We start from the raw sequence: 9,875 nt of genomic DNA on the forward strand, positions 1-9,875 counted from the left end.
TAGGGAGGAGCAAGCCGCCGCTTAGAGACGAAGCATAAAGTGTCCTCATTCCACATAGGGCAAGCTGGATGAATCCATTTTACCCAGGACGGCCGAAGCGGCGTGGACCAGGGGAGAACTGAACCTTATACTTCACACCACAGTAAGTCTACGTGTCCTCTTCCACATAGGGCAAGCTAGAACTAACTATCTTACCCAGGACTGCCGAAGCAGCGTGGACCAGGGGAGGAACACACTTTTCATGGAAACGTAAGGCATCCATGACTGCCATAACGTAAGCCGCCGCTGTGCGCGTATACCCGTTCCCCGTAGGGAGGAGCAAGCCGCCGCTTAGAGACGAAACATAAAGTGTCCTCATTCCACATAGGGCAAGCTGGATGAATCCATTTTACCCAGGACGGCCGAAGCGGCGTGGACCAGGGGAGAACTGAACTTTATGCTTCACACCACAGTAAGTCTTCGTGTCCTCTTCCACATAGGGCAAGCTAGAACTAACTATCTTACCCAGGACTGCCGAAGCAGCGTGGACCAGGGGAGGAACACACTTTTCATAGAAACGTAAGGCATCCATGACTGCCATAGTGCGTAAGCCGCCGCTGTGCGCGTAAACCCGTTCCCCGTAGGGAGGAGTCAAGCCGCCGCTTAGAGACGAAGTATGAAGTGTCCTCTTCCACATAGGGCAAGCTAGAATGAACTATCTTACCCAGGACCGCCGAAGCAGCGTGGACCAGGGGAGAACTGAACTTTATACTTCACACCACAGTATTGAGTAATGTGCCCTCTTCCACATAGGGCAAGCTGGAATGTTCCATTTTACCCAGGACGGCCGAAGCGGCGTGGACCAGTGGAGGACTACACAATCATGAGGTTTGATATCGACTTGTGTGTTTCAATAGGGTACCGATGGTATGTTTTGAACCGATTTGATTTAGCCATTCTGAAGTCATCACTTGGTTGAAGCGCTGAACTAGGGAGGGGCATCGTTTACATATATATTGGTTTTCGCATGCTCTACTAGGTTAATGTCATGAGGTTGGCTATCGAGCATGCCCAAGTGATGACTTGATTGTGTGCTTGCTTGAATTCTTCACATTTCATACCATCGGTTAGTTGTCGAATCATTCCTCGATCATAACCTTCGTTCTTGGTTCATGTATGCTCTCTTCCACATAGGGCAAGCTAGAATTAACTATCTTACCCAGGACCGCCGAAGCAGCGTGGACCAGGGGAGAACTATACTTTGTCTTGTATGCCCTCTTCCACATAGGGCAAGCTAGAACTAACTATCTTACCCAGGACCGCCGAAGCAGCGTGGACCAGTGGAGGACTATACTTTGTTCATAACACCACAGTATTGAGTAATGTGCCCTCTTCCACATAGGGCAAGCTAGAATGAACTATCTTACCCAGGACCGCCGGAGCAGTGTGGACCAGTGGAGGACTACACAATCATGAGGTTTGATATCGACTTGTGTGTTTCAATAGGGTACCGATGGTATGTTTTGAACCGATTTGATTTAGCCATTCTGAAGTCATCACTTGGTTGAAGCGCTGAACTAGGGAGGGGCATCGTTTACATATATATTGGTTTTCGCATGCTCTACTAGGTTAATGTCATAGGGTTGGCTATCGAGCATGCCCAAGTGATGACTTGATTGTGTGCTTGCTTGAATTCTTCACATTTCATACCATCGGTTAGTTGTCGAATCATTCCTCGATCATAACCTTCGTTCTTGGTTCATGTATGCTCTCTTCCACATAGGGCAAGCTAGAATTAACTATCTTACCCAGGACCGCCGAAGCAGCGTGGACCAGGGGAGAACTATACTTTGTCTTGTATGCCCTCTTCCACATAGGGCAAGCTAGAACTAACTATCTTACCCAGGACCGCCGAAGCAGCGTGGACCAGTGGAGGACTATACTTTGTTCATTACACCACAGTATTAAGTATGGTGTCCTCTTCCACATAGGGCAAGCTAGAACTAACTATCTTACCCAGGACCGCCGAAGCAGTGTGGACCAGGGGAGGACTATACTTTATACTTCACACACTAGCCATACTGAAGTCATCACTTGGTTGAAGCGCTGAACTACGGCGGGGTAATCGTTTACAGGTTATAATCATATAGCTGCATGCTCATTAGTAGATAATGGAATATTGTATGGCAATATGAGCATGCCCAAGTGATGACTTTGTTTCAAGCTCAACAGGTAGGGTATTGAGTCCTCTTCCACATAGGGCAAGCTAGAATGAACTATCTTACCCAGGACCGCCGGAGCAGCGTGGACCAGTGGAGGACTATACCTTGTCCATTACACCACAGTATTAAGTATTGTGTCCTCTTCCACATAGGGCAAGCTAGAATTAACTATCTTACCCAGGACCGCCGAAGCAGCGTGGACCAGATGAGGACTATACTTTATACTTCACACCACAGTTTTGAGTACGCCTTGCATAAAGTATCTAGTTTGAACCACGAGGGCTCACAATGTAGAACCGCGAGGGCTCTAGTACCGATTCTCTCGGTACGGCTTGGTCCGTGTTCCTTTATGCTTGTACTCTAAGTATTAAGTATTGTGTCCTCTTCCACATAGGGCAAGCTAGAACTAACTATCTTACCCAGGACCGCCGAAGCAGTGTGGACCAGGGGAGGACTATACTTTATACTTCACACACTAGCCATACTGAAGTCATCACTTGGTGGGGGTGAACTACGGCGGTATCTATCGTTTTGGTTCGGTCTATATAGGGTCGCTTGCATGCTCATTCGAATATAATGTAATTGTGTATGGCAATATGAGCATGCCCAAGTGATGACTTTGTTTCAAGCTCAACAGGTAGGGTATTGAGTCCTCTTCCACATAGGGCAAGCTAGAATGAACTATCTTACCCAGGACCGCCGGAGCAGCGTGGACCAGTGGAGGACTCTATACTTTATACTTCACACCACAGTATTGAGTACTTCTTGCATAAAGCCCCTAATGAGAACCACGAGGGCTCTCTCAATGTAGAACCACAAGGGCTCTAGTACCGATTCTCTCGGTACGGCTTGGTCCGTGTTCCTTTATGCTTGTACTCTTAGAAAGTCTCAACCCGGAGGTCTTGACTTTGATTGTCATAGTTGGACTACGACGGGGCATCCGACCATTGCTGATCGAACACCCCTGATTCACCATCTTTCGGGTAGGCGGTACGCGTACCTCCGGACGCGGAAGTCTCAACCCGGAGGTCTTGACTTTGATTGTCATAGTTGGACTACGACGGGGTATCCGACTCATCGAATACCCCAGAAGCACACCATCTTTCGGGTAGGCGGTACGCGTACCTCCGGACGCGGAAGTCTCAACCCGGAGGTCTTGACTTTGATTGTCATAGTTGGACTACGACGGGGTATCCGACTCATCGAATACCCCAGAAGCACACCATCTTTCGGGTAGGCGGTACGCGTACCTCCGGACGCGGAAAGTCTCAACCCGGAGGTCTTGACTTTGGTTGTCATAGTTGGACTATGACGGGGCATCCGACCATTGCTGATCGAACACCCCTGTTACACCATCTTTCGGATAGGCGGTGCGCGACACCACCGACGCGGAAAGTCTCAACCCGGAGGTCTTGACTTTGTATTGTTGGATAGTCCTCTTCCACTATAGGGCAAGCTGGAAATATTCCATTTTACCCAGGACTGCCGAGGCAGCGTGGACCAGGGGAGAACTTCACGGAATCTTCAGGCATCCATGATTGCCATAGTGCGTAAGCCGCCGCTGTGTGCGTCAACTCGTTCCCCGTGAGGAGGAGTCTAGCCGCCGCTAAAAGACGAAGCATTAAGTGTCCTCATTCCACTATAGGGCAAGCTAGAATGAACTATCTTACCCAGGACCGCCGAAGCAGCGTGGACCAGGCGAAGACTATACTTTATACTTCACACCACAGTATTGAGTACGACTTGCATAAAGCCCCTAATGAGAACCACGAGGGCTCTCTCAATGTAGAACCACGAGGGCTCTAGTACCGATTCTCTCGGTACGGCTTGGTCCGTGTTCCTTTATGCTTGTACTCGCGGAAAGTCTCAACCCGGAGGTCTTGACTTTGATTGTCATAGTTGGACTACGACGGGGCATCCGACCATTGCTGACCGAACACCCCTGATTCATCATCTTTCGGATAGGAGGTGCGCCCACCTCCGACGCGGAAGTCTCAACCCGGAGGTTCGGACTTAGAGTTTTTCCCATTTAAAAGTTTTTCTCTTAGCCATACTGAAGTCATCACTTGGTGAACGATTGAACTAGGGCGGGTTAATCGTTTATAGGTATCATGTGGTTTGCATGCTCTCTTAGGTTAAGGTCATGTGGTTGGCTATCGAGCATGCCCAAGTGATGACTTTGTTTCACGCTTGCTTGATTTCTTCATGATTCCCTGTTATATAGTGTAATCATTCGAGAACAGGGAATCTTTGGTTTTGCTCAACAGGTATTGGATGTCAACTTGGTATCTAGATCGCATTAAGTCTCAACCCTTAGGTTCGGACTTGTATAGTGACATCTTGTTACGGTCTTGAGTCTCAACCCGCAGGTTCGGACTACTTAGTGTTTGATCGAATATAATATGGCAACTTGTGCCTAAGTCTCAACCCGCAGGTTCGGACTTCTGTTTATTTGGCCAATGTATGTATAAGGCAACTTGTGCCTAAGTCTCAACCCGCAGGTTCGGACTTGTGTATTTGTTCGAAGTCATGTATAAGGCAACGTGTGCCTAAGTCTCAACCCGCAGGTTCGGACTTGTTAGTGTTTCGTCAACTTTCATATGGCAACTTGTGCCTAAGTCTCAACCCGCAGGTTCGGACTTGTGTATTTGTTCGAAGTCATGTATAAGGCAACTTGTGCCTAAGTCTCAACCCGCAGGTTCGGACTTGTGTATTTGTTCGAAGTCATGTATAAGGCAACGTGTGCCTAAGTCTCAACCCGCAGGTTCGGACTTGTTAGTGTTTCGTCAACTTTCATATGGCAACTTGTGCCTGAGTCTCAACCCGCAGGTTCGGACTTCTATAGTGTTTCGTCAATTATCATATGGCAACTTGTGCCGAAGTCTCAACCCGCAGGTTCGGACTTCTGGAAGGATCACTTGGCCACTAATGATCCTTCCGCAGGTTCACCTACGGAAACCTTGTTACGACTTTTACTTCCTCTAAATCATCAAGTTCGGTCAACTTCGATAAAGCAGACGCGGTTCACTAGGATCCAGCGAACGATCATCTCCAAAGACCTCACTAAATAATCCATCGGTAGTAGCGACGGGCGGTGTGTACAAAGGGCAGGGACGTATTCAACGCTGGCTGATGACCAGCACTTACTAGAAGTTCCGAGTTCATATGGACCATTGCAATCCATAATCCCTACTAAGTGAGTATTTGAGTGATTTCCCGTTCCTCTCGGAATAGGAGACACGCTGCTACCCACATTGTAGCACGCGTGTAGCCCAGAACATCTAAGGGCATCACGGACCTGTTATCGCTCGATCTCATTTTGCTAAACACAAATTGTCCTGCTAAGCAGCGTACCGTAAGTGCACTTGCGCACACGAACAGCGAAGGTGTCAGGTCATACTCCACCGAAAGGTCCTAACCCGTTCCAATCGGCATCGACGCATTAACGCTGACTGCGTTCTAGTTAGCATATGTGAGTCACGTTCGTTATCGGAATTAACCAGACAAATCAATCCACGAACTAAGAACGGCCATGCACCACTACCCTTAAATTTGAGAAAGAGCTATTAATCTGTCTCACCTCCATAAGTTCGGACCTGGTAAGTTTTCCCGTGTTGAGTCAAATTGAACCGCAAGCTCCATTTCATTGTGGTGCCCTTCCGTCAATTCCTTTAAGTTTCAACTTTGCAACCATACTTCCCCCGGAACCTGACTTTGGTTTCCCGGAAGCTACTGAGAGCACCTGGTTGTAGCGTCTCCCAATTGCTAGTTGGCATCGTTTACGGTTAGAACTAGGGCGGTATCTAATCGCCTTCGATCCTCTAACTTTCGTTCTTGATTAAAGAAAGCATCCTTGACAAATGCCTTCGCTTTAGTTAGTCTTACGACGGTCTACGAATTTCACCTCTCGCGCCGTAATACTAGTGTCCCCAACTACTTCTGTTAATCATTACCTCCGGTCTGAGTACAAACCAATGAAAGATTAGACCAAGGTCGTATTCCATTATTCCATGCAAGATTATTCTAGGGCGTTTGGGCACCCTGCTTTAAGCACTCTAATTTGTTCAAGGTAAACGTGAGCGGTCGAGCTCTATGTTACACTTGCACCCGTTGAAGGGCACACCATGACACAGACTTGGTGCCCTACCACACCATTGAGTCGCAACCAGATTCCGACTTGGCCCACCGACCACGGGTTGACCGGGTCGGCGGAGCCGGACTGTGTTGGACAAGTATCAACTTCGAACGTTTTAACCGCAACAATTTTAATATACGCTAGTGGAGCTGGAATTACCGCGGCTGCTGGCACCAGACTTGCCCTCCACTTGATCCTCGTAGAAGGATTTATGCTCTACTCATTCCAATTATGAAACATCATTAAAGAGTTTCATATTGTTATTTCTCGTCACTACCTCCCCGTCCCGGGATTGGGTAATTTACGCGCCTGCTGCCTTCCTTGGATGTGGTAGCCATTTCTCAGGCTCCCTCTCCGGAATCGAACCCTGATTCCCCGTTACCCGTTGCAACCATGGTAGTCCTCTATACTACCATCCATAGTTGATAGGGCAGATATTTGCGAGATCTGTCGTCGGTGCGAGACCATACGATCAGCATCATTATCCAGACTTCAACTCAATGACACGGAGAACCCGCGATTGGTTTGACTAATAAGTGCACCAGTTCCCGCGAGGGTCCTGGCATGTTGCATGTATTAGCTCTAGATTTTCCACAGTTATCCAAGTAACTAGGTTGATGATCTCGTAAATTATAGCTGTTATACTGAGCCTTATGCGGTTTCACATTAAATCTGTTTGTACTTAGACATGCATGGCTTAACCTTTGAGACGAGCGTATATTACTGGTAGGATCAACCAGAATTCCGACTTTGCGTTCGAATGTTCATTGTCCCATTGCACCCGGAGGAGCAAACACCACGTTCTATATGTTGTCAAGTCCGGTAGCACACGGGAGGCGAGCCCCCGTGCGAACCTCATTGCCCTCGTATCACACACACCCGATGCACCGGACAGGCACTTGAGCGGCATTCGACTCCGCTAAGCGCACGTGCGCCCGATTGTGCATGCGCTGACGGGGCCTTCATACCCCTACCACAGCGACCTTATGCCAAACTTCCATGAATACTTAGGTGAGCTGACAAGGGCCTTCATTTCCCTACCATCAACTAAAGGACACGCTAGGCGCGTCCGATCATTGCAACTGCGGGGCTTTCATACCCCAATCACCACAGTACGCAATTCACCAGAGTTTAATCACAACCCCCCCGGACATGGCACACTATTAACTTGCAACAAAACTTAGTGTGTGCCGGGCACATCGGTTCCACAAAATCATTCCCGATGTACCCCAATTGGGGTTGTGAACGCATCCATGGTCCTCTGACACACCCAACCAAGCGTGGATACTACATACCTCAAACACCCAGTACACTAACAGACAAATCAACATATGGTTGCTTTCCCCCAGACATTTGCCAATCACTTGGCACCCGGACGGGAACTCGCTCCTGATTGCGCCAATGCCACCCATTTGCCAAGAGCGAGTTCTGTATGTAGATTTCATTTGGAAAGACAACCGTGTACTGGATATTCTATCCGACGATTACAGATGACGAGTACGAGACTCGACTACACTCACGGATAATACATTTTGGGTCGAGATTGCTTTCGGGGTTTTCGATTGGTCTTGCGCTTGTAAACGTATAACTTTGACTTGTGGTAACCTCGGTATGTTAGTCGATCACGTGGTTGTGAACTGGTAAGGGTGGGCAATCTGTTCACTTGCACTCTGGGTAGGAATAGGTGAGCGCTATAGGTTAAGATCATTGTATGGTTCCATCGTGATGACTTTCGCTAGATAGTAGGATGTTTGGATAGTTATAACGTTTCTGGCCATTTGTTCATAGTGTTCGGTTCATTGAGGAATTCGATTGGTCTTTGCTTCACACACGTGGTCGATCACTTGGATGTGAACTAGGGTGAGAATAAGGTGTTCACTAGTGCTCTTAGGTTTTGGATCAGTACTGAGCACTTGATTGGTTTCGCATAATATGTATCCATAGTGATGACTCTTTCCAGCTTAAGATTTCGTTACCAGTTTCGAATCCTCCCCACGTTCGCTTTTACTTGGTTAGGTTTTCGAGTGTAGATTTGAAAGCAATCTCATGTATGTATCCCATCTGATATAAGCCACTGACAGTTCATGTCACCTCGTTCAACTCTCGCTGGGTCACAGAAGTATGTTACTGCGCCCATTATCCCTACTCGGATAGGTTCGGTTCGTTCGTTTTATACTACGGTGAGTAAACTCAATTTGTGCATCGCATAGCCATGGAAAGCAAGCTTTCGCGGGCCTCTTCGACTGTTTTGATACGAGCTGTGCCCGTGATGCTTGTCATCCCAGGATACTAGACCCCTTTGGACGACCGCATGACCATCAGAAAGTAAATTCCACGTTCGATTTGGGGTGTGAACCCCGAACATAAAGTCTTTGTGTAGAACCACGAGGGCTCTATAGTACCGATTCTCTCGGTACGCTTGGTCCGTGTTCCTTTATGTTCGTACTCTTGTGAATAAGATTCACGTTCGTTTTGGGATATTTGCTACTGTCACCGTTTGAGTACTATGGGGCTTGAACCCCTAACATAAAGTCTTTGTGTAGAACCACGAGGGTTCTATAGTACCGATTCTCTCGGTACGCTTGGTCCGTGTTCCTTTATGTTCGTACTCTTGTGTGTATAATATTCATGTTCGGTTTGGGATATTTGCTACTTTCACCAGGGTCCCGTTCTTCATACAAGTCTGCCTTGCTAATGTGGTAACTTTATAGTGTAGTTCTGACATCCCAATTTTGGGACTTAGCCGATTTTTCGTATATTTCCATATGACCCATAGGGTCCCTTTCTTCATACAAGCTTGCCTAGGGCGATCGGTCAAAACTTGTCTTACTATTCGATTGGTCTTCGCACTTTCACCCTAGGCAGTTCGCCTAGGTCTGTCTTCTTGAGGAGGCCAAAACCCGAAATAAGGAGGTTCGGCCGACCCTGAAACCTCCCCTGTCTGAACTACACTAACCCGATTTTTCAGGGTCCTCAGCGCCATACAACTTTGCCTAGGTCACTTGTACTCTTGACTTAGGCCATCCGACTTGGTCCGTGTTTCTTCCTAGGGTTCACCTAGGTACTTTGCCTTGCTTGATGTGGTAACTTTTTTAGTGTAGTTCAGACATCCTAATTTTGGGACTTAGCCGATTTTTCATGTATTTCCATATGACCCATAGGGTCCCTTTCTTCATACAAGCTTGCCTAGGGCGATCGGTCAAAACTTGGTCTTACTATTCGATTGGTCTTCGCACTTTCACCCTAGGCAGTTCGCCTAGGTCTGTCTTCTTGAGGAGGCCAAAACCCGAAATAAGGAGGTCCAGCCGACCCTGAAACCTCCCCTGTCTTAACTACACTAACCCGATTTTTCATGGTCCTTAGCGCCATACAACTTTGCCTAGGTCACTTGTACTCTTGACTTAGGCCATCTGACTTGGTCCGTGTTTCTTCCTAGGGTTCACCTAGGTACTTTGCCTTGCTTGATGTGGTAACTTTTTAGTGTAGTTCAGACATCCCAATTTCGGGACTTAGCCGATTTTTCGTATATTTCCATATGA

Source organism: Anopheles ziemanni (genome assembly GCF_943734765.1).
Source record: "Anopheles ziemanni chromosome X unlocalized genomic scaffold, idAnoZiCoDA_A2_x.2 X_unloc_145, whole genome shotgun sequence".
Taxonomy (NCBI): domain Eukaryota; kingdom Metazoa; phylum Arthropoda; class Insecta; order Diptera; family Culicidae; genus Anopheles; species Anopheles ziemanni.